Genomic DNA, 21,984 nt, shown 5'->3' with positions numbered 1-21,984 from the left:
CAGGAGTGATTCTTAAATGCAGAGCCAGGAGTAAGCCCTCAGCACCACTGGATGTAGCCCCAAAACAAGCAAAAAGAAAGAGGCTCCTAAAAATATAAGAAATATTTATGATTATAAACAGTTGACTTCTTAACATCAAAAAGTTTCTATGTTGGTATTAATGTCGCCTTGCTTGTCACAGATTTTTTTTTAAGAATTTGCCTATTTAAATCAAGACTCAGATATGTTTATTAGGCTGTAATTAGTTGGTATCTCTCTTAAGTCTCTGAGTTTCTTTTTCTTGTCCTGCAATATTTTTTGTTGTTGAAAAAACATGGTTATGAGCCGGAGAAATAGCACATCGGTAGGACATTTGCCTTGCATGCAGCTGACCTGGGAGGGATCCGGTTCAATTCCTGGCATCCCATATGGTCCCTCAGTCTGCCAGGGGGGACCTGAGTGCAGAGCCAGGAGTAATCCCTGAGTGCCGCTGGGTGTGGCCCAAAAACCAATCAATCAATCATCAATCAATCAAAAGTCTTTTTTGAAAAAGAAAAGACATGGTCATTTGTTTTTTAGCTTCCATAGTTTGGATTTTATCAGTGCAATTCCGTGATGAATTGATATCTTCATTTTTAATTGTGGAACTTTCTGTAAATTGAATCTTGGCTCTAGAGCTTGGGTCAACTGCAGGTTCGTTTTTTCTCACCCCAATGACTTCACAGCCGGTTGGTGTAGGATTACCGGGTGTGCTCCATGTGGATGGTTCTCATAGGGGGATGGTATGAGCTCTCCTAATAGTCAATGTTCCCCCTCTGATCTGTGAACTCATTAGAGACTTCAGAATGGAACTTTCTCATTCTTTTATTCATCTTTCATTCTTAGCTCAGATGCTTCTGGAAAGAGATGGTTTTCTTCAGCAGCTACTCAGTTAACATCAGGTTCCCTGGAATTCTTCAAAAATACCCCAAGTTGGGGCCAGAGCTGTGGTGCAGTGATAGGGTGTTTGCCTTGCACAAGGCTGACCTAGGAAGGACCACGGTTTGATCCCCTGGTGTCCCATATGGTCCCCTGAAACAGGAGCCATTTCTGAATGCAGAGCCAGGAGTAGCCCCTGAGTGTCACCTGGTGTGGCCCAAAAGCAGAACAAAAGCAAACAAACAAAATACCCCAAGTAAAACAATGATCAGACAATGGGAAGTAGACACTCTGGTGAAATGTTGTATGCACAAAACCCTATGATCAACAATATGGCAAATCATGATGCCTAAAATAATATAAAGGGGCTAGAGCTGTAATACAGTGAGTTGTCCATGTGCAAGGCAAACACCCCGTATGTCTTATCTGCACTATTGTACTACTAAACACGCTGCACTATTGCCTCAAGCCTACATCCCCTCACTTATATGGATCCTTTATTCATGTAACATTGTGTCTAACATCGGATTTATGGTATATAGATGTGTAAATCAACACCTACTTGTATCACATTATATTCACCACCAAGTCTATCTTCGCTCCTTCACATATGATTAAGCTTCCCCCCTCCCACAGTCCCCTACCCTTTTTCTTCCTAATAACCACTATTTAATTTTTGTTGTCAAGTGTTTTGTTTTTATTGTTTTAATTTTGTTCATAATAGAAGTGTTTGTCTTGCTTCTTTGACTTATTATATTAGGCCTTGAGTTCAACATCAGGTACCACATGGCCCCAGGAACCTTTCAGGGTATGGCCCTGAACTGTTAGGCATCACCAATTAGTCCCCAGAACAAGAACTTCTGTATAAACCCCTTGAAAAACAAACAAACAAACAAAAAAATCCTACTTTTCTAACCTTTTTAAATTTCTCTAGCTAAAAAAATGTTTAGTGAGTCTTGAACACTTACGAATACCACAAAAATGCAACAATTCCCAATTGTTTTCCCAACAGGAGGAGAAATGGAAATTTGCTAATCAGATTCTGACTCCCTCCCCAATAGTGTAACTGGGATTATACTAAAAGGAAATTCAAAAAATAAGAAAAATAAGACCTGTAGCAAATAAACATAGGCAATCAGTAGTGTACTTCTTTGGATTTATACGTACTTGTGAATTTTTCCCTTATTGAGTCTTCTCTGCAGTCACCCTACAACCTTTGGGCTTAGACCCTCCTGGCCATAGGGGCTGCAGGAGCCAGGCCTCGCTGATAAAGGCCTCACCATCCCCCTCCCCCAACACACACACACACACACACACACACACACACACACACACACACACACACACAACACTAGGACTCTTTAATTTCTATTAAAACAACAGTGGTCAATCTGCCGGCCTCTCATTAGTCAGTTCTCAGAGTATTTGGAACACCCATAAGCATCACAGTCACAAATAGGGTAGAAGAATTTACAGGTTTGCTTTCCTAAACTTGTATCTTTCTGCCATTTTCCAGTAATTTCCGGTTCCCTGGGGTCCTCTCTGTGTTTCTTTGGCCAAAATGCTGGAGCTTTAGTTAGCTTACTCTGCCATCTAGAGGGCCAAGCAGTGGAAGGAAGGATGGAGGGAGAGAGTAAAGAGCAGGTCATGGACCTTAGCTTCATTGACTGGTCTGGAAGTCTCCCTTCCCTTAGCTCTGGCTCATGTTGATTTGAATCCTCCATAACCACTGCCAGGAAGGTGCAGGCACAATCAAAATGAGAGAAGAGGAAATGAGGGAGGGAGAGGGACTGGATTTTAGAACTTTTTTGATCTTGACCCAGATATAGAGGACTTCTCCTGGAATTCTCTTCTTTCCTATTTGTAGCATAAGAAAAAGTTTCCATAAGATGATTCTTGGAATTGTATATAAAAGTGTCTCCTTAGGATTGTTCTGTGACTTTTGCCCCACCTAACCCTTCCAGGTGGGGCGCTGTGGAGTTGGGAATAAATAGCTGGAGGGACAGGAGTTAGGGGTCCTTTTGTGAAAAGCTGCTGGCTGCAGGAGGATTCTTTGGCTCTCCTTGCCCGATCTTTTAAACCCTATCGTTCTGGTCTGTGTGGATTATTATTTGCTGCGGATAAATATTTCCAAGGTCTTCCCCCGAAAGGGGACAAGGGGATGGGAAGTAATTTCTCATTCTGGGGACTGTTCTTGGATTCACAAATATCCAGCCAAGATAACAGCGAAGATATTTTGCACCTATTATTCATGCCAACTCCTGAGTTCTCAAACTCAAGTTGAGTTGAGTTCAGGAGTGGGGGGACCAGGGATAAAATAAAGAGTGAGGGGCCGGGCGGTGGCGCTAGAGGTAAGGTGCCTGCCTTGCCTGCGCTAGCCTTGGACAGACCGTGGTTCGATCCCCCCGGCGTCCCATATGATCCCCCAAGCCAGGAGCGACTTCTGAGCGCATAGCCAGGAGTAACACCTGAGCGTCAACAGGTGTGGCCCAAAAACCAAAAAACAAAATAAATAAATAAATAAATAAATAAATAAATAAATAAATAAATAAATAAATAAATAAATAAAGAGTGAGCAGCATCAGTGTGGTGGCACTTTGAGTCCCAGTTTTGTTGTTACTGTTTTTCTGGTGTTCCTGGGACCATATATGCAGAGCTTAGGTTTAATAGAGGTGGGCCATGCGCAAGACAAATGCTTTATTTGCTGATCTATTTCTCAATTCTGAATTCTAGTCTCTTCCCTCAATTCATCTACTACTATCCAATCCTTAGTTCTCCAAAAACTGCTCCAGCCATCATGTCCAGGCTTTACACAGTCTCTTGCTAAGAAATTCAGGTTTTGCAAGGATTGAATGTTATACTGCAAATTGTATGGCAATACCTAACAAATGAACCCAGATATTGTCTTCATTTGAAAAGTTTCTGAAAAAATATCTCCCTTTGGTTGTATTTAGAGATCATATTTATTTATTTATAGTTAGAATATGTTGTATTAGCTGGCTTCTATGTTACAGAAAAAAGGATGACATACTCTTGCATTTGTAGTTTGAACTGAAGCTGTGAGGAATGGATGGTTTGGGAAGATTCTGGTTCAAGATGGTTCTTTAAGTTTTTTGTGTGCACACAATGTTTAGTGTTGAACTTTAGGCTTTTTTTCTTTTTGTAACAGTCCAGAGAAAAGAATTTTGACATTGAAGAACTCATCTTATAGACCAGAAATAAAACTATACCTGTGAGCCAAGCAAATCTGGCAGATCCATAAATAAATAAATCTATCCATACATCAAATATTAAATAATATAGTTGGGAAACAGTTTTAATTAGAACACAGGAATGAGGGGCCGGAGAGATAGCTCAGCGGTAAGGCGTTTGCCTTGCATGCAGAAGGATGGTGGTTCGAATCCCGGCATCCCATATGGTCCCCAAGCCTGCCAAGAGTGATTTCTGAGCATAGAGCCAGGAGTAACCCCTGAGCACTGCCGGGTGTGACCCAAAACAAAACAAAACAAAACAAAACAAAACAAAATTGGGACAGGGTTGGGGTTGGGGTTGATGGTGCTCAAGGCATATTCCAGGCTTTGTTTTGGAGGGCTTGTGGAACCTTATGTGGTGCCAGGGATTTCAGTGGGTTTGACATATGAAAGGCAAATGCTGTACTATTTCTCTTACCCAATACAGGAATGTTTCCATATTGTCTGTCTCTACTTTCTTCCTTTTTTAAATTTTTTTTATTTTTGGGCCACACCGGCAGTGCTCAGGGGTTCCTCCTGGCTATCTGCTCAGAAATAGCTCCTGGCAGGCACGGGGGACCATAAGGGATGACAGGATTCCAACCAACAACCTTAGGTCCTGAGTTGGCTGCTTGCAAGGTCAATGCCGCTGTGCTATCTCTCCAGCCCCTACTTTCTTCCTTTTCTTCTGTGTAGGTCTCCTAAGTGCTGCTCAGAGAACTCAAGGACACGCCCAACAATTCTCAACCAAATGCCTGGGCCTGTTGAAGCAGAGCTGTGAGGCTCCAGCTGTTCCAGGAACTCCCAGGCCATCTTGGTGGTGCCTGCTGTCGACAGGAAGCTTCCAGGGCGATAGAAGCCAGCAATGTTCGAAAAGCATTAATGCCCTGACTCTGTACTATTCCCTCTTTCTATGACAATAAAATGTATTCAGGATCAGAATTACTACCAGTATTACTGGTAGTATTGCTATTACTACCAGTAACAGTAGAGCTGGTAGGGCTCAATCTCTGGCATCTCATATGGTCCCCCAGCACTGCCAGGAGTAATTTCCGAGAGCAGAACCTGGAGTGATTCTGAGCACCACTGGGTGTAGCTTCAAAAATAAAAAATAAACAAAAAATAAGAAAGACAATAGAGTTTCTTCATTGTAACAGAAAACAGCCTGCAAAACCCATTTATGACATTATTTCATTCCAATTTTAGTATTTGTGCTGCCGAAGCGAGCACTATGACATTATTTCTTACAATTTACAGATTCCTGTTCCAACTGATTGTAAATAGTCTTCTCTGAAAATGATTTCCACATTTAGAGACAAAGAGCTAAATTACAGGATTTGTAAGGTCCAACTGTGTTTAATGTATTCTGACTGCAACTTTTGTTCAATGCCAACTATGCTTGACAGTAACCAACAGGTTGATTTAAATTTTTGTTTTGTTTTATTTGGGGACCATATCTGGAGGTGCTCAGGGATTACTCCTGGCTTTGCATCAAGGAATCTCTCCGGGCAGTACTTTGGGACTATAAACTGGGGATCATGCTGGGGATCAAACTAAGCCAGTCTCCTACTTTACTATAATACATACTGTACTGTCTCTCTAGCCCTGGACACTAGATCCTTATTAGAAATATGCTTTTAAAATATTTTCTACCAACATATCTTTTACACTCATATTAGAGTCCTAGATTCATACAAGTTTTGTTTCTTTTTCCCTTTGAGTCTTTGGGCCACACCCAATAGTGCTCAGGGGTCACTCACTACTGGTGGGGTGTGTGGTGATATGTCTAGAGATCAAACCAGGGCTGATGGGATGTGAGGCAAATGCATTGACCCAAGTGAATGTCAAATTTGTGATTCTAAATTTCCCCTTTCTGGTAGCCCCTTCTTAGCACTATGATGGAGAGCATGAAGGGCCACTATGCCCAATAGCTCCCAAGGACCCTGCAGTGCCTGCAGTTGGACTCTGCTTGGTGCATGCCAAGCATGACCTCTAGACCTTTAAACTATCTCACATCCAATTATTGAAGACTCCAAATCAATTTTTTTTGTTTTGAATAAATGTGAGACAATCTATTGATAGCTCTCTGTGCTCTCCTTCCTCTTAAAAGTCTGATTTTTAATCTCTATATTTTTAGAATTAAGTTGCAGAATAAATCATGAGGTTCGTATTCCACAGAATATATATTTTCTATTTTATGATTTCTGTCACCTCAAAAAAAAAGATTTGATTCACAAGGATATTTTTTGGCATAATTATAAAAATTTTGAAGATGGCTTTTAAATGTCTTCTCTCATTTCTCCAATTCCCAATATTTAGTTTTCTGCTCTTCCTATAACATTCCACAATACATATATCCTTTATCTTTCAAAGTCTTTTCTAGAGTGGAAATGAACAAGGTCAACATCACAGGATTTACTTTTTGCCTCTTAGATTGCTTTCTCTTCCTTCCTTCCTTCCTTCCTTCCTTCCTTCCTTCCTTCCTTCCTTCCTTCCTTCCTTCCTTCCTTCCTTCCTTCCTTCCTTCCTTCTTTCCTTCCTTCCTTCCTTCCTTCCTTCCTTTTTCCTCCCTTCCTCCCTCCCTTTCTCCCTTCCTTCCTCCCTTCCTTCCTTCCTTTTTCCTCCCTTCCTCCCTCCCTTTCTCCCTTCCTTCATTCCTTCCTCCCTTCCTTCCTTCCTTCCTTCCTCCCTCCCTTCCTCCTTTCCTTCCTTCCTTCATTCCTTTCTCTGTCCCTTCCTCCCTCCCTCCCTTCCTCCCTTCCTTCCTTTTTCCTCCCTCCCTTCCTTTTTCCTCCCTCCCTCCCTCTTTCCTCCCTCCCTCCCTCCCTCTCTCCCTCCTTCCCTCCCTCCCTCCCTCCCTCCCTCCCTCCCTCCCTCCCTCCCTTCCTTCCTTCCTTCCTTCCTTCCTTCCTTCCTTCCTTCCTTCCTTCCTTCCTACCTTCCCTCTCACCCTCCCCCTTCTCTTTTTTTCTCACACCTGGTAGTGATCTAGGGGTTACTTCTGTCTCTGCTCTCAGAAGTCACTCCTGGTAAGCTTGGGAGACAATATGGGATGCAGACCAGGGTCAGTCTCAGGCCAGCCGCATGTAAGGCAAATGCCCTACTGTTGTGCTATCACTCCAGTCCTTAGGGGTTTTTTTGGGTTTTGTTGTTGTTGTTTTTTATTGTGTGTGTGTGTGTGTGTGTGTGTGTGTGTGTGTGTGAGAGAGAGAGAGAGAGAGAGAGAGAGAGAGAGAGAGAGAGAGAGAGAGAGAGAGAGAGAGAATAAGAGAACCTTATTTTGTATTTTAAAGAGGAAGCTTATGACATTGAATTAATTTAAAGAAAGGAAACGCTAGGGAGGGCATTTCAGGTTGAAGTGCTAAAATTTTCTCTTAACTCAGAATTTTCCTGGACAAATATCACTAATTTCAGGTCACTGTCACCTTAAAAACCCAGAAACTCGGCTGCAGATGTGTCTTCTCTGGGTAGGAACTGGACAGTTCTCAGCTGTTTCTTTTTACCTCTCCCCCAGATGCTCTTCCAGATGCCAGAAACCCGTGAATTAAGCAGCTAAGTCATAAGCTCAGATAAGGTGGCCCATAGCAAACACCTTAACAACCAGCTTCAAGTTGTAGATATTAGAGAGTAAGTCTTGTTTCTCAGATTGGAGGACTAGTACAGCACTTGCCTTTTATGCAGCTGACCCAGGTTCAATCCCAGCACCCTATATGGTCCCCTGAGCCTGCCGGGAATGACCCCTGAGCACAGTAAGAGGTAAGCCCTAAGAACTGCCAGCTATGGTTTCCAAATCAAACAAACAAACAAACAAAACAGCAAACAGGAAAACCCAAAACAAAAATTAACTCCTTCTGCTCCAGGCTTGAGATCTGACCCACAAAGACCGCAGAGATGGCAGTAATGCAAGCAAGGTAGTTTATTAAGTTGCCAGCATGCTGGGGCTGCTCCTCTCTTGAGTGGTGATCCCGAGGCAGGCTTAGATGTCATTTATAGGGTCACTGGGGCTTCAAGTTAGGAGTAAAACTAGAGGTTCTTAGTACATGTTGCATCAGCCAGGTTACTGGTTGGCTGTAGAGGAGGGGTTTGGGTGCCTGCTGAGTGCCCACAAACCTTCAGGTGCAGTTAGGTACAGTTTATCGTCTGCAGGATCCTGGGTATTGCCAGTTTATCTAGCTCTCCTGGTACGTGCCCTTGAAGTTCCTGAAACTGGCTGTTCTCCTGCCACCTATCATGGCTGTGGTTGTTTCTATAGCAAAGCTGGGTTATAGAAGTAGAAAAAGCAATTAATTCTAACAGATGCTTTTCTCCTCCATCTAACATAGGTGTTTGATCTAAAGGGGCTTAATGCTTAATTGCATGTTTTGGGACCAAGGATGAGAATAAGTCCTTAGTCTAGGCCAAACAGTGGGACCTTGATTACCTGTGTACATGCCTAGGCTTTGATACAGAGTCTAATTTGTCTTGCTTCCCTGTACAGGAGAGAGATCTCAGGGCTAGAGACAGTACAGCAGGAAGGGTACTTGCCTGTTCCATGTTCGGTCTGGTTCAATTCTTAGTCATACATGTACTTCCTGAACACTGCCAGGAGTGATCTTGAGCACAGAGCCTTGAGCACCATGGAGTGTGATACTAACTCAATAACAATGAAGATTGTTAATGTTAATGTATAAGAGGCCCCCCACCTCCAAGACTGTTGAGGGGCACTCTTATGAAAACTGTCATTGCAAGGGGTCTTCAGATAATAGGCATTGGGGGTGCAGTTAGGATAAGGGGTGCTGCCATTGCTTGGAGATGCCCATACACAGAGATGAGTCTACAGATTTCAGGAGGGAAGAGGATGTTACTTGAGTTCTGAGAGATCACAAAGCTGTTGGGGATCTCTGAGAGCCAAAGTCAGCTCCAACCTTGAGAACTGAGAGAGGAGGAGAGAGAAGAGATGGAGAGAAGAGAGAAGAGAGAAGAGAGAGAAGAAGAGAGAGAGAGAAGAGAGGGAAAGAGACTAAAGAAAGAAGGAAAAGATGGGGGAGGGAGTGAGGGAAGGAGAGAGAAAAGGAGAGAGAGAGAGAAAGAGAGAGAGAGAGAACACAAGAGAGATAGCAGTAAGCTAGCTGCCTGGGCTAGTGAAAGATGCTTGCCCTGTTGTGAGATCCTGCCACAGAGTGTGTGGGGATAAAAGTGTGAGGACCCAACAAAGAACATTTGATCATTTGATCATTTGATCCCTTCCATGACTGATTTTTCTTGGTCTCTGTTTGCTTTGACTCTTGGATCCAGAGTCTCCGAAGGACCAGGTGTTCCATAGAGGTAAGACAGGGCAGGATACATTATTAGGTCACTACATCACTACATGCCAACCTAGACCTGAAGTACCACAATTGGCATAGAATCTACATGATTTGGTGGCATAAGTCCCATGGTGCTGGGCACTGTAGTCGGGGAAATGGCAAACAAGCAGCATCTTCTCTAGAAACTTCTGGGATGGTCCACCTTCCTCCTTTGTAAGAATGAGTCACTGCATCTCAGGAGCTGCAAGGGAGAGATCAGAATTGTCTTTCCAGCTGCCATGTGTTCAGCTAAAAAAATTACAAATTGTTGATGCTGGAGATAGAGTACAGTGGGTATGGTGCTTGCCTTGCCTGTGGCCAACCTGGTTTTGATCCCCCAGCATATCATCTGGTCTCCTGAGTACTGTCAGGTATGATTCCTGAACATAGAGCCAGGAATAAACCCTGAGCAGAGCAGAGCAAATCTGGGTGTGCCCCAACCCCCAAATCACAGCTCATGGTCCAGGCATGTGACCCAGTGGAATGCATGTGCTTTGCACTCTTGAAGTCCTAAATTCTACCCCCAGCACTGAAAATGAAAAACAAAAACAAAAAATCCTGAGTTTTATTATGGAAGGTAAAGAAAATAGATATGAGAAGACAGACCATCATATCAACTGCAAATAAGAAATATAATTTTGGGGGGCCGGGAAGGTGGCGCTAGAGGTAAGGTGTCTGCCTTACAAGCGCTAGCCAAGGAACGGACCGAGGTTCGATCCCCCGGCGTCCCATATGGTCCCCCCAAGCCAGGGGCGATTTCTGAGCACATAGCCAGGAGTAACCCCTGAGCGTCAAACAGGTGTGGCCCAAAAACCAGAAAAAAAAAAAAAAGAAATATAATTTTTGGCCTACCTGACCTTGATTAAAAAAACAAACAAAGTGTCCTTAAATATTACTCATTAACTCTAAACTATCATCAACTTTGCATAGGACTGACAGCACTTCTTAATATCTCACCAAATAAATTATTCCTTATTTTCTTACCTCTCTACTCACCTCCTTCCCCTACAAATATCCTCTTCTTTCTGGCATCTAGTCGATGTCACTTGGAGGACCTCATTGGATAAAAACTAAGTTATTATGGTCATTTATCTCTGTTTCAGAGACTTCCCTTTTATCTCTGTTTCAGAGACTTCCCTTTTTAGACGGGGGTGGAGGGAGAACTAAAATAGCTTCACCTATCTTCAGTTCATGAAGTCAGAGTAAAGGTCTGCTCACTACTGGATCAGTTTAGTACTGGGTTTGTTTGTCATCCTGGGCTTTGGAATTGAGTATGTAGGAAAGGAATTCCTTGAAATCTTTTATTTATTTTCCCCTTTAAATAAAGCACACCATGTTCCCAGACGCAAATGTTGTCAAAGAAATCCTCACTTTCAAAATAACATATTGTTCACAGCAACTGCCCAGGCACTCTGCTCATGGTGGCTGACTCACTGTGTGCTGGCAACCTTCTCACCTTCCACAAACTGTTTGCATTCTTGGGCGAAGCCTCCTGTTGGGTCAGACAGTGGCCGAAATGTAATGGAGAATGATGGCGGTTGATCTTTCTGATATGGTATTCAAGGTGGAGCTCACTGTGGCAGAGCTGAGGTCTCAGGGTGGGTCTAGACAGAGAATAGTTCAAGGGCTCCAGGACTTCCCCCACCCCACCCAGCCCTTAGGCTTTTACCAAGGCAAAGATTCAAAGCCTCAGATTTCCACTAAAGTTTCATCCTCAGGGTAGTCTTCAACTTTCCAGCCAAGTTACTATGCAATGATTACAACAATTTGCATTTTTTTGCCCTGGGATATAATCTATGATAAAAGACTTATTCCCACAATTTTTAATTGCTTCTCTCTGTCAACAGGCCAGCCTCTGGAGCACATGCATTTTATCCTCCAACTGCTCTGCCCTTTCTTTTTACTTTTTATTTTTACTTTATGAATAATTGTCAGGAAAAAAGAAGAAGAATTGTCAGAAATAGAGAGATAATACAGCAGGTAGAGAGCACTTACTTCGCATGTAGCCAATTTAGGTTCTATCCCCAACTCTTCAGGTGGTTCCCTGATGACCACCAGGAGTAACACCTGAGCACAGAGTCAGGAGTAACTTCTGAGGACCACTGGATGGGATCCTGAGTACAAAGAGGAGTAAGTCCTGAGCATTGCTGGATGTGGTTCTGCCACACACACACACACCCAAAAAAAAGTAAGAAGAATTGTCAGCAGAATAAGTTGAAACCCTCCCACCATTTCTGAATTTCTGATACTGTAAGCAGTAGCCTTTGTTTTGTAATTGTTTTGATCTGGAATTATCCGATACTCTGATATTCACTATATATCTCTCTTCATTGCTAAAGTCTTGCCTCACTTAAAATGTCATGAATCGAAGTTGAAAGTCCAAATTGAAGGAAATCAAGGAGTTCATCACCATTCTTTGCTATATATTTAAAGCAGGGGAGCCCAAACATGGGGTCTATTGGTGCCTGTGGACTACATGAGGCCTGCCAAGGACACTTTTCTGGCCCATAGGATGTTTTTGCCTCAGCTGCCTGTCCTGTTCAGCTACTGGGCCTGCGATGTGCACGTTTATAATGTGCGTCACACTCTCCGACTCCCCTCCTCTTTTTCTCTCAACTCCTCCTCTCATTCTGGAGCAGGGATCCCCAACTACAGTTCTCCAAAAGCAGGCCCATGGTTCCCATTGAAATACTGGAAAGTCAATTTGTTGTTAATTTGACTTTACTTCTTCTTCACGGAGGGACAGTGAACTTTCCCCCTGTTTAAAAATCCAAGGATAGGGAGTCTAGCAGGAGGGGGTTTGGCAGGCCCCTGCCATGCCAGAGGCCTCCTTAACTAGGCCTAGTGGGGGTGTGGGACTTGGGTAACCCCAGCACCCCTCTACCGCCTTGCTCCAGATCTCCAAGGCTTCCCCGGGCCACATGCCTGGGCAAGCCGGTGAGTTGGGCCCCTTGGTGGAGCATGAAGGTACCCTAGGCTTTCCCCATTTTCCATTCAGCTCCTTAGGGAGGGTCTGGGTGGGGCTCTGAACTTCTGGCCTCCCAGCTTCTTGAAGGATCTCTCCTTCCTGGGAGCCGGGAGTCTAGCAGGAGGGGGTTTGGTAGGCCCCTGCCATGCCGGAGGCCTCCTTAACCAGGCCTAGTGGGGGTGCGGGACTTGGGTAACCCCAGCATCCCTCTACCGCCTTGCTCCAGATCTCCAGGGCTTCCCCAGGCCATATGCCTGGGCAAGCCGTTGAGTTGGGCCCCTTAGTAGAGCTTGAAGGTACCCTAGGCTTTCCTCCATTTTCCATTCAGCTCCTTAGGGAGGGTATGGGTGGGGCTCTGAACTTCTGGCCTCCCAGCTTCTTGAAGTCACTGGTAATCTCTGTCCAGTCTATATTTTCAAAATCGCACGGGGGCGAAACATTAATAATACTCACTATCATTGAATTATGTTTTCATGTATGCAGAATGTCCATTTTGTACTCTGCCCTTTTGCATACCCCTTCATAGGATCATATTTCTCTTTAACTTCCTTAACTCCTTATCATCATTACTCCTCATTTACCCTTTCTAACTTAAGTACTGTAGAGTCCTAAGTCACAGACCAAAGTTGTGCCCTGGAGTTAACACCCACCCAACTATTTTAAAAGACATAAAAAGGACACTTATGTCCTTTCAACATTTTATGGGTGTTTCCTTTGACAGCTATAACTTTTGCTGAATATTTCCTTTTTACAGTGACAATCCCCCCCCATGTTTTTTATCTTCTCTTTGTGAACTGCTCAGTATGGAATTTGGTGTGAAAGAATCCCTCAGTTTAATGCTTCTGTTTGAACCAAGTCATGGGTATTGTTGGAAATGTTCTTACGCCCCCATATATCTGATAGCACCACACGTGCTATAAATAAATAAATAAATAAATAAATAAAGCCACGCTTTATTTCTTGTTTGCTTAGGCACACTAAAATGGGAAAATACTATACATACCAATAAGTTCTTATCTAATAGAGATGGGAACACACAAATCTTGTAGTGCAATGAGACCTAACACCCTGAACATTGACATAAAGACCTGGCACAGGCCTCAGAAGAATGGGCATTCTCCATTCACCCCTGATCTAGAGAAGGCATCTACAAAACATCCAAGGTTGTATATAACATAACCTGGAGGCATTCCTCTACCAGGGAAGACCCTACAGCTGCTCTGACATGATCTACTCAAAAGAGACTTCCCTTAACACTGAGAAGACTTAACAAGAACAATGACCTGCTTACTGGACAGGGCTTGCTGTATTGCCCCTTAATTGTGAGGTTTATCTATAACATCACCTGGAAGCAATCCTCTACCATGGAAGACCCTACCACTGCTCAGACATCGTCCTGCTCAAAAGAGACTTCCCTAAACACTGAGAAAACTTAACAACAACGACCTGCTTACAGGACAGGGCTTCCTGCATTGCCCTTTCATGGTGAGGTGAAATGAGAAGACACTCCACATCATGACTTCAATGTAGGATATGCAGATTCCAGAATCTTTAATACAGAAACATGATACCAACAACAGAGACTGTGTGAAAAGTGTGTTGGCACTACGGACAATGTCTTGGATCGGACGATAACTTGCCTGAAGCCTAGAGTTGGTCTTATACCAGGAAACTCCAGGGGTAGGATCTCTTTGTATTTAGGCCAAGGTTATTCCTTTCCATGCCTCTCATATTTTGGTGGGCCTATGCAAACAACATTTGCCACTCTAACACCGTTTTTACTGTGCTCCTTTGACTCTAATCCTTAAAATGCACCCACTTAAAATTGGAGGTTAACTTACCGTTTTTACTGGGCTCCTTTGACTCTAATCCTTAAAAAAAAACCCACTTAAAATTTGAGGTTAACTTAAGCTAATATGCATGTACATGGAAATGTAAAAAATACTATGCCTCTAATGTTTAAGGAGTTATGCAAGTTTTGTGGCTTTAGATTGCCTTGTGTGCTGTTAAGAAATATTATAATGTGCTACAATCTGGGGACTTGAGGGACAAAGTAATTGTACATGGATTCTGTTTTATTTATCTTAACGTTCTTTGGCTGAAAGTTCAAAGTTAAGATATCAGCAAGGGGACTTCTTCTGAGAATTATGTTATGGGTGATTGTCCTTCCACTGTAACTTTACCTTGTCCTCTTTCTTTGCATCTTTTGTTCTCATAATTCAAAATAAAAAAATTAAAAAAAAATCCAAGGATATCTAATTTAAAGTCTAACCATATCCATGAGTCAAAGCTAGAGAACAGTGGGTAGGGCCCTTGCCTTGCATGCAGACCATGACCAGACTTGACCCAGATTCAGTCTCCTGCATCCCATCAAGTTCCTGAATTATCTCTAGGAGTGATCCGAAGCACAGAGGAAGAGTAAACTCCAAGCACTTTTGGGTGTGACCCCAAAACAAAAAAAAAGTATGTATGAACATTTACCAAACTAAAACACACATAAAATACAGTACCCCAAAACTTTTAGATTCAGGGGAATTTTTCCATTCTTTTTTTCTCCATCACTGTATTGGAGGGTGTGAGGTAAGTATCTAGTCTAAGTCAGATTCTAAATATTTTTTCTGGGTACCTTTTATTTAGATTGGGGAGTGCATGCCTGGCAGTGTTCAGGGCCTACCTCCTCTTCTCTTCTTCAAGGTCTTGCCTGGTGAAATGTGCAGTACTACGTGATGCCAGGGATTGAACATAGGCCTCCTACAGATAATGTATCACTCCAACCTGTTAAGCTAGCTCACCATCCTTGAGTATCTGTATTTACTTTTATTTTTTGGCCACATCTGTTGATATTCAGGGGCTACTCCTGGCTCTGCACTCAGAAATCACTCTGGCAGTGCTCAAGGGACCTGGCATATGAGATGCCAGGGATCAAATCCCAGTCAACTGTGTGCAAAGCAAGTGCTCTAATCATTGCACTATCATTTTGGCCCCTAAATACCTCTTATTTATTTATTTATTTATTTATTTATTTATTTATTTATTTATTTATTTATTTATTTATTTTGGTTTTGGAGCTTGTCCCAGTGGTTTTCAGGGCTTACTTCCTGGCTCAGTGCTCAGAAATCACTCCTGGCAGGCTCAGCAGACCATATGGAATCCCGGGGATCGAATGTGGGTCTGCTATATGCAAGGCAAATTTCCTAGCTGCTGTACTATTGCTTCAGCCCCTGGCTACATGTTTTTAAAAATGAATTTGTGCATGTTTCTTTATTAGTTGATTTTTCTTATTTTTGAGTAATTTATTTTGCATTTGAAAGTTAAAGTTTAATATTTAGATTCGTTCTGACAGCCTATTATAAAAGGATGTCACTGTCCCTTAGGCTCTAAAGGGGGAGGAGGAATATATTATTGAACTGATTACTTTTCAGTGTCAGTTTCTCATACCTTACTAGTTCTAATTAATATGCAGGCTAAAGAATAGTGATAACAGCAGAAGTTCCAGTCAAAGACTGTGAAATACTATTATCACTTTAATCCAATCAAATTTTTTTTTAAATTTTGGGCCACACTCAGTGATGCTCAGGGGTTACTCCTGGCTATGCACTCAGAAATCACTCCTGGCTTGGGGGACCATATGGAATGCGGGGGAGGGGGGGCGGTAGTCAAACAGAGGTCCGTCCTGGGTCAGCCATGTGCAAGGCAAATGCCCTACCACTGTGCCATCTCTCTGGCCCCCAATCAAAGACTTTTAAAGCCTAGAGGGGAAAAAGATTAAACTTCTTGATGTATATGTTTATGAATTCCAAAGTCACCTCAAGTCTAGTTACTCTTCAACCACTCAGGCTCCCTATCTCTTTTTCTAATTGTGATAAGATGTACTAGCTTACAATTTACCATGTAGACTATTTATACAGTTCAGTGCTCTAATTTACAATCTTCTGTAACTATCACCACCATAGATCTTTAAACTCTTCTTCGTCCCAACTGGAACTCTGTAACCATTAAGAATTCCCCGAGGCAGGAGAGACAAAGCGGCTGACTGAGTGTTGAGCACATGCTTTGCATGCAGGAGGTGCAGGTCTGATCTCTAGCATTGCTTGGCTGCCCCTCATAGTTGGGAGCAACCCACAAGTAGCGAGCCTGCAGCAGCTCCTGAGCGCTTCCAGGTATGTTCCAGACACAAAACAAAATACCAACAAAAAGAATACTTTCCTTCTCTTTGCCCACATTTCTTCTCAATGTGGAATCTCCCTTGTACTTCAGTGAACATGATTCTACATGCATAAACGTCAATTCATGTAATGCTCGTCTTTTGTGTGTCTGGCTTGTTTTGCTCAACACTACATCCGCAAGGTTCCCCTATAATGTGACTTGTGTTATTATTTCCTTCCCTCTTAAGGCTAAATTATATCCCAGTGTATGTATGTGTGCACTACATTTTGTTTACCCATTTGTCAGTGGATAGTTGAGTTATTACCTTTCTGTTTTTGAAATTGCTTAGCAATTTTTATGGCAACAAATAGAGGAATATATCTCTCTTGGAGACTCTTTTTTTTTGTTGTTGTTGTTTGTTTGGGTGGTTTTTTTGTTTGTTTTTTTTTGTTTGTTTGTTTTTGGTTTTTGGGCCACACCCGGCGGTGCTCAGGGGTTACTCCTGGCTGTCTGTTCAGAAATAGCTCCTGGCAGGCACGGGGGACCCTATGGGACACCGGGATTTGAACCAACCACCTTTGCTCCTGGATCGGCTGCTTGCAAGGCAAACGCTGCTGTGCTATCTCTCCAGGCCCTTATTTGTTTGTTTTTAGTTGTTGGGCCACACCCGGTGATGCCGAGGGGTCACTCCTGGCTATGCACTCAAAAATCACTCCTGGCTTGGGGGACCATATGGGATGCTGGGGAATCGAACCGTGGTCCATCCTAGGCTAGTGCGCACAAGTCTTTGGCTCCTCATGGAGACTTTTTTTTTTTACTTCTTTGGGGGTTATGTGAAGAAATAGAAATACTATATGAAATTTTACTTTTAATTTCTTGAGAAATGATCATGCTATTTTCTATCAATTGATTTCTTTTAACTTAAAACCTCTTGTTAGGGAGCAGTTTACTGCAGAGTTGAGTTGCTTTTTTGTTTCCTTTTTTGTTGTTTTTTAGGCCACACCTGGCAACTCTCAGGGGTTATTCATGGCTCTATGCTCAGAAATTGCTCATGTCAGGCTCGAGGGAACCATATGGGGTGCTAGGATTCGAACCACCATCCGTCTGCATGCAAGGCAAATGCCCTACCTCCATGCTATCTCTCCAGCCCTTTTTTTGTTGTTGTTTTTTTTGGGGGGTGGGTTTTGGGTTATACCCAAAGACTTTCTCCTGGCTCTGTGCTCTCAGCACCCCCTAGCAGGGCTCAGGGGGCCATGTGTTATGCAGTAGTAAAACCCAGATCTACTGCATGCAAGGTAAACACTCTATCTTGTGTAATGTCTCTCTTAACCTAGCTGGGTTAGTGTTGAAGAACTGTGGAGAACAAGGCCTCAATGCAAGTAACACAACAGCAGTCCTAAATTGGAAACTTTATATGATGACGATTGCAAATTACCTGACAAAGAGGAGAAAACCCGTGTCATGTGATGAATATTGGGTTTGCATGTACTTGGTTTCTCTTTGGAAGTATGTTATGGTTAACGCTCATGTTCCACCTTCTAGTTTAGGTATCTTTGGGGTTTTAGTGGTGGTTTCTTGGTAGAGGTCAGGAATATGATCCCCAATGGAGTAGCTTACATGGGAATGGAAATTCCAATAGTTTGGAGCCTATTGGTCATTGTTCGTTATTCAGCGGATTTCACTGGAATGAGACTTACAGCCAGACTTCTGAAAAATTACCCTGCAAAGGGTGGGCAGATTACTCTTTGAATTCAAACCCAGGGTCTGGAGCCCATCTTGTGTTCCACTGCCAGGCAGAGTTGTGTGGAGAAGACTGACACCATAACTAAGCATCTTCCTTTCTTCCCACAGCTGCCAGCAGATATTTGGGGAAGGGGAGAACAAATTTGTTCGGATTTGAAACATGGCTCTCTTCACAAGCTCACTTATGGTCTCAGGTGTTCTGTTTTCAGGTTAGATTTTTAACCATAACATACTTCCAAAGAGGAACCAAGTACATGCAAACCCAATATTCATCACTTATGTCACAGGCTCTCCTCCCCTTGGCTTAGCTAGTAATTGGCAATTGCCATCATATAAGGTTTCCAGTTTAGAACAGCTATTGTGTTACTTGCATTGAGGCCTTGTTCTCCACAGTTCTTCAACACTAACCCAACAAGGTTAAGAGAGATGCTAAATGAGGTAGGGTGTTTACCTTGCATGCAGTAGAGCCAGGTTTCTTAGATTTTCTTGAGAAGACAGCTGTGCCAGCTTTAAACATTCAGGAAGGGGCAGAAAAAGATGTGCTTTCAGAGAATTATGTTGGAAAGAGAAAGCCCATCCAACTGCATCAAAAGACACTAAACTGCCCTTATAAAACTGTCTGGATGGGTTACGTATAAATGCTCTTCAAACACATGAATTTTAAACTCAGAGGAAGGCATTCTTGGAATTGTTGGAGGAGGGTCACCTCAGACCCCAGGTTCTGCTGCCTGCTCAGTTTCCAGGGACAGCCTCATGTCCTATCTTAGTGACTCACAGGACAGTGACCTAATGAGCAGTAGGAGACACGAGGCATTACCCAATTAAAGTGTTAGGGTTAGGTTTGGGGTTAAGGTTAAAAGGATTCAAGTTATATGTAGCTTAGTGCCATGCTAGATTATATTTGGAGTTTGGGTTAGAGTTTGGTTTTAGCATTAGGATTAGGGTTTTGGGTTAGATTTAAAATTTGGCTTAGATGAGGCTGAGAGATAGTACAGTTGGTAGGGAGCTTGACTTGCACACCTCTGTCCAAGTTTCAATCCCCTCTACCCCCTTGAATCCCTCCAGGAGTAATTCCTAAACACAGTCAAGAGTAAACCCTGAGCACAGCTGGGTGTGTTCTAATTTTTTTATTTTTTAAAGAAGTTTATTGATTGATTGGTTGATTTTTGGGCCACACCCAGTTATGCTCAGGGGTTACTCCTGGCTCTGTGCTCAGAAAGTGCTCCTAGCAAGCTGGGTGCACCCTATATGATGCTGGGAATCAAATCAAGTCCGTCCCTGGTAGGCCACGTGCAAGGCAAATGACTTACCACTGTGCTATCACTCCAGCCCCCCCCCCAATTTTTTTAAAGAGGTTAGAACTATGACAATAATAGTTGGAAATGATCACTCTGGACAAGAATTGGGTAATGAAAGGAGGTAAAGTGATATGCATGGTAGTCTTTCAGTCACAATATTACAAACCACAGTGTCTAAAAGAAAAAGGGAGAGAAACAGAAAGAGAGAGAAAGAGAGAAGAAAAATGAGGCAGAAAAATTGAGGCAGGTTGGGAGTGTATGGTAGGGAAACTAGGGGCATTGGTAATGGAAAATATGCACTGGTGAGGGGTTAGGCATTGGAACATCGTATGGCTGAAACCACTCATGAACAACTTCGAAACTGTGTCTCTAGAAGTAATTCAATTAAAAACTATTAATAAAGAAATCTGGGGAAAAGGAAAAAAAGAGGTTAGGGTTCGAAATAAAGAAAAAGTTAGATATAGGCTTAAGAGGTTTAGTGCCTTAGTTATGGTTTAGAATTGGGTTAGTGATAGGATTGAGTTTGGTGAAGCTCAGTTTGAGTTAAGGTGAGGGTTTAATTTTTAGGGCAAGGGAGACATCCCCAGTAGTTCTCAGGACTTATTCTTGATCTATGCTCAGGAATCACTCCTAATGGTTCTTAGGTGGCCATGAACAGAAGCCAATTCCAAACGGAAGTAAAAGAATAAAGCAATGTGGGCCAGAGAAGTAGTGCAACAGGTTGGGCATTTGCATGCAACTGACCTATGTTTGATCCCAGCATCCCATATGGTTCCCTAAGCACACCAGGAATAATTTCTGAGTGCAGAGCCCAGGAGTAACCCCTAAGCACTGCTGGGTGTGGCCCATAAACCAAAATAATAATAATAATAATAATAATAATAATAATAATAAAATGAACTTTTCAGAAGATAACATTAGCTGATCAACTTTATTAGATTTTTCAAACAAAATGTAATTAAAAAACACATAAAGAAAAGGACTGACAAATTTATATTAAAATTGAAACTCAGGGGCTGAAGAGATAGTACAATGTGTGGGGTTTTTGCCTGTTCAAGTTCAATCCATCCCTGTCACCCCCCTGTCTCCCAAGAACTTCCAGAAGTAATTTCTGAGTTCAGAGTCAGGAGTACCTACCACATATCATTGTGTATGACAAAACCCCCAATAAATAAAATAAAATTGAAACTCATCAACAAATGGGACTATTAGCACAAGAAAATCACATGCTCCAAGTTGAAAATAACAGTTGTGATATATAAAACTAATAAAGATTATATTCTAAATATATAAAGTATTTCTAAGGACCAGAGAGGTAGGACAGGTGGTAAGTTGAGGGATTTGCATCTTGCCAACCTCAGTTCGAATCCAACCACAGCCACGCCGGCACCACATATGGACCTCTGAGCACTGTCAGGAGTCAGGGGTTACTCCCTAACACTCAGAGCACAAGCCAGGATTAGCCCTGGAGTATCACTACCTGTGGCCTATTCCCCTCTATATTACTTTTTAAAGTATTTCTACTTGTCAAGAAGAAAAAGACAAAGGAAAGCAAGTCAAAGCTTTAAAGTTATCCTTCAGAAAGAGGATAGGGCCAATAAATATTAGTCAGATTAATAAAAAATCCACAATGTTATTCCACTACATATTCCACTTTAGAAGGCTAAAATGTAAAAGACAAATAACTCTTGGAAAAGAGTTAGCAAGAATGTAGAACAATTCTGTATTATATGACAAGAATGTAAACTATCATAATAGTTGGTGGAAGTGTATAATCTATATAAACTCTTAAAATCTGTTGGAAATCATCTGCTAAAACTGATCTGGTGAACACTATGACTAAACAGTTCTAAGTATTAAATAACATAGTCAAAGATATGGGACAAAAATGGCTAGAGCAGCATAATTCACTGTAGTCTGCTAGAGACAAAATGCATCCCTCCAAAATTCACATGTTGAAACCAATCTCCTGTGTGATCATTTGGAGAGGTGAGTAGGTCATATATCCTAATCATGATTAGACCAGAACTCTCATGAGGGGGAATAGTGTCCTATAAAATATTCCAATCTTTCTGCTATGTAAAGTAAGAGTAAAAACAGTTATCTACGACCAGTCATCAGACTCCCAGCTGACACTGAACCTGCCAGCTCCTTGATCTTGAACTTTCCAACTGCTAGACTGGTAGGAAATAAATTTCTGTGACTTAGAGGCCACTCATCCTATTGTATTGTGTTATAACAGCAAAAGAAACAGACACAAAATACAAGATATGTGATTACTTCTGTATAAAGTCAGCCACAAAAGAGTCAACAATAATTCCATTTATATAATTTAAGAAAAGGCAAATTCATGTATATTAAAGTGAATATTCTTACTT

The sequence above is a fragment of the Suncus etruscus genome, chromosome 16 (assembly GCF_024139225.1).
Source record: "Suncus etruscus isolate mSunEtr1 chromosome 16, mSunEtr1.pri.cur, whole genome shotgun sequence".
Classification (NCBI taxonomy): domain Eukaryota; kingdom Metazoa; phylum Chordata; class Mammalia; order Eulipotyphla; family Soricidae; genus Suncus; species Suncus etruscus.
Note: the sequence above shows the minus strand (reverse complement) of the source record.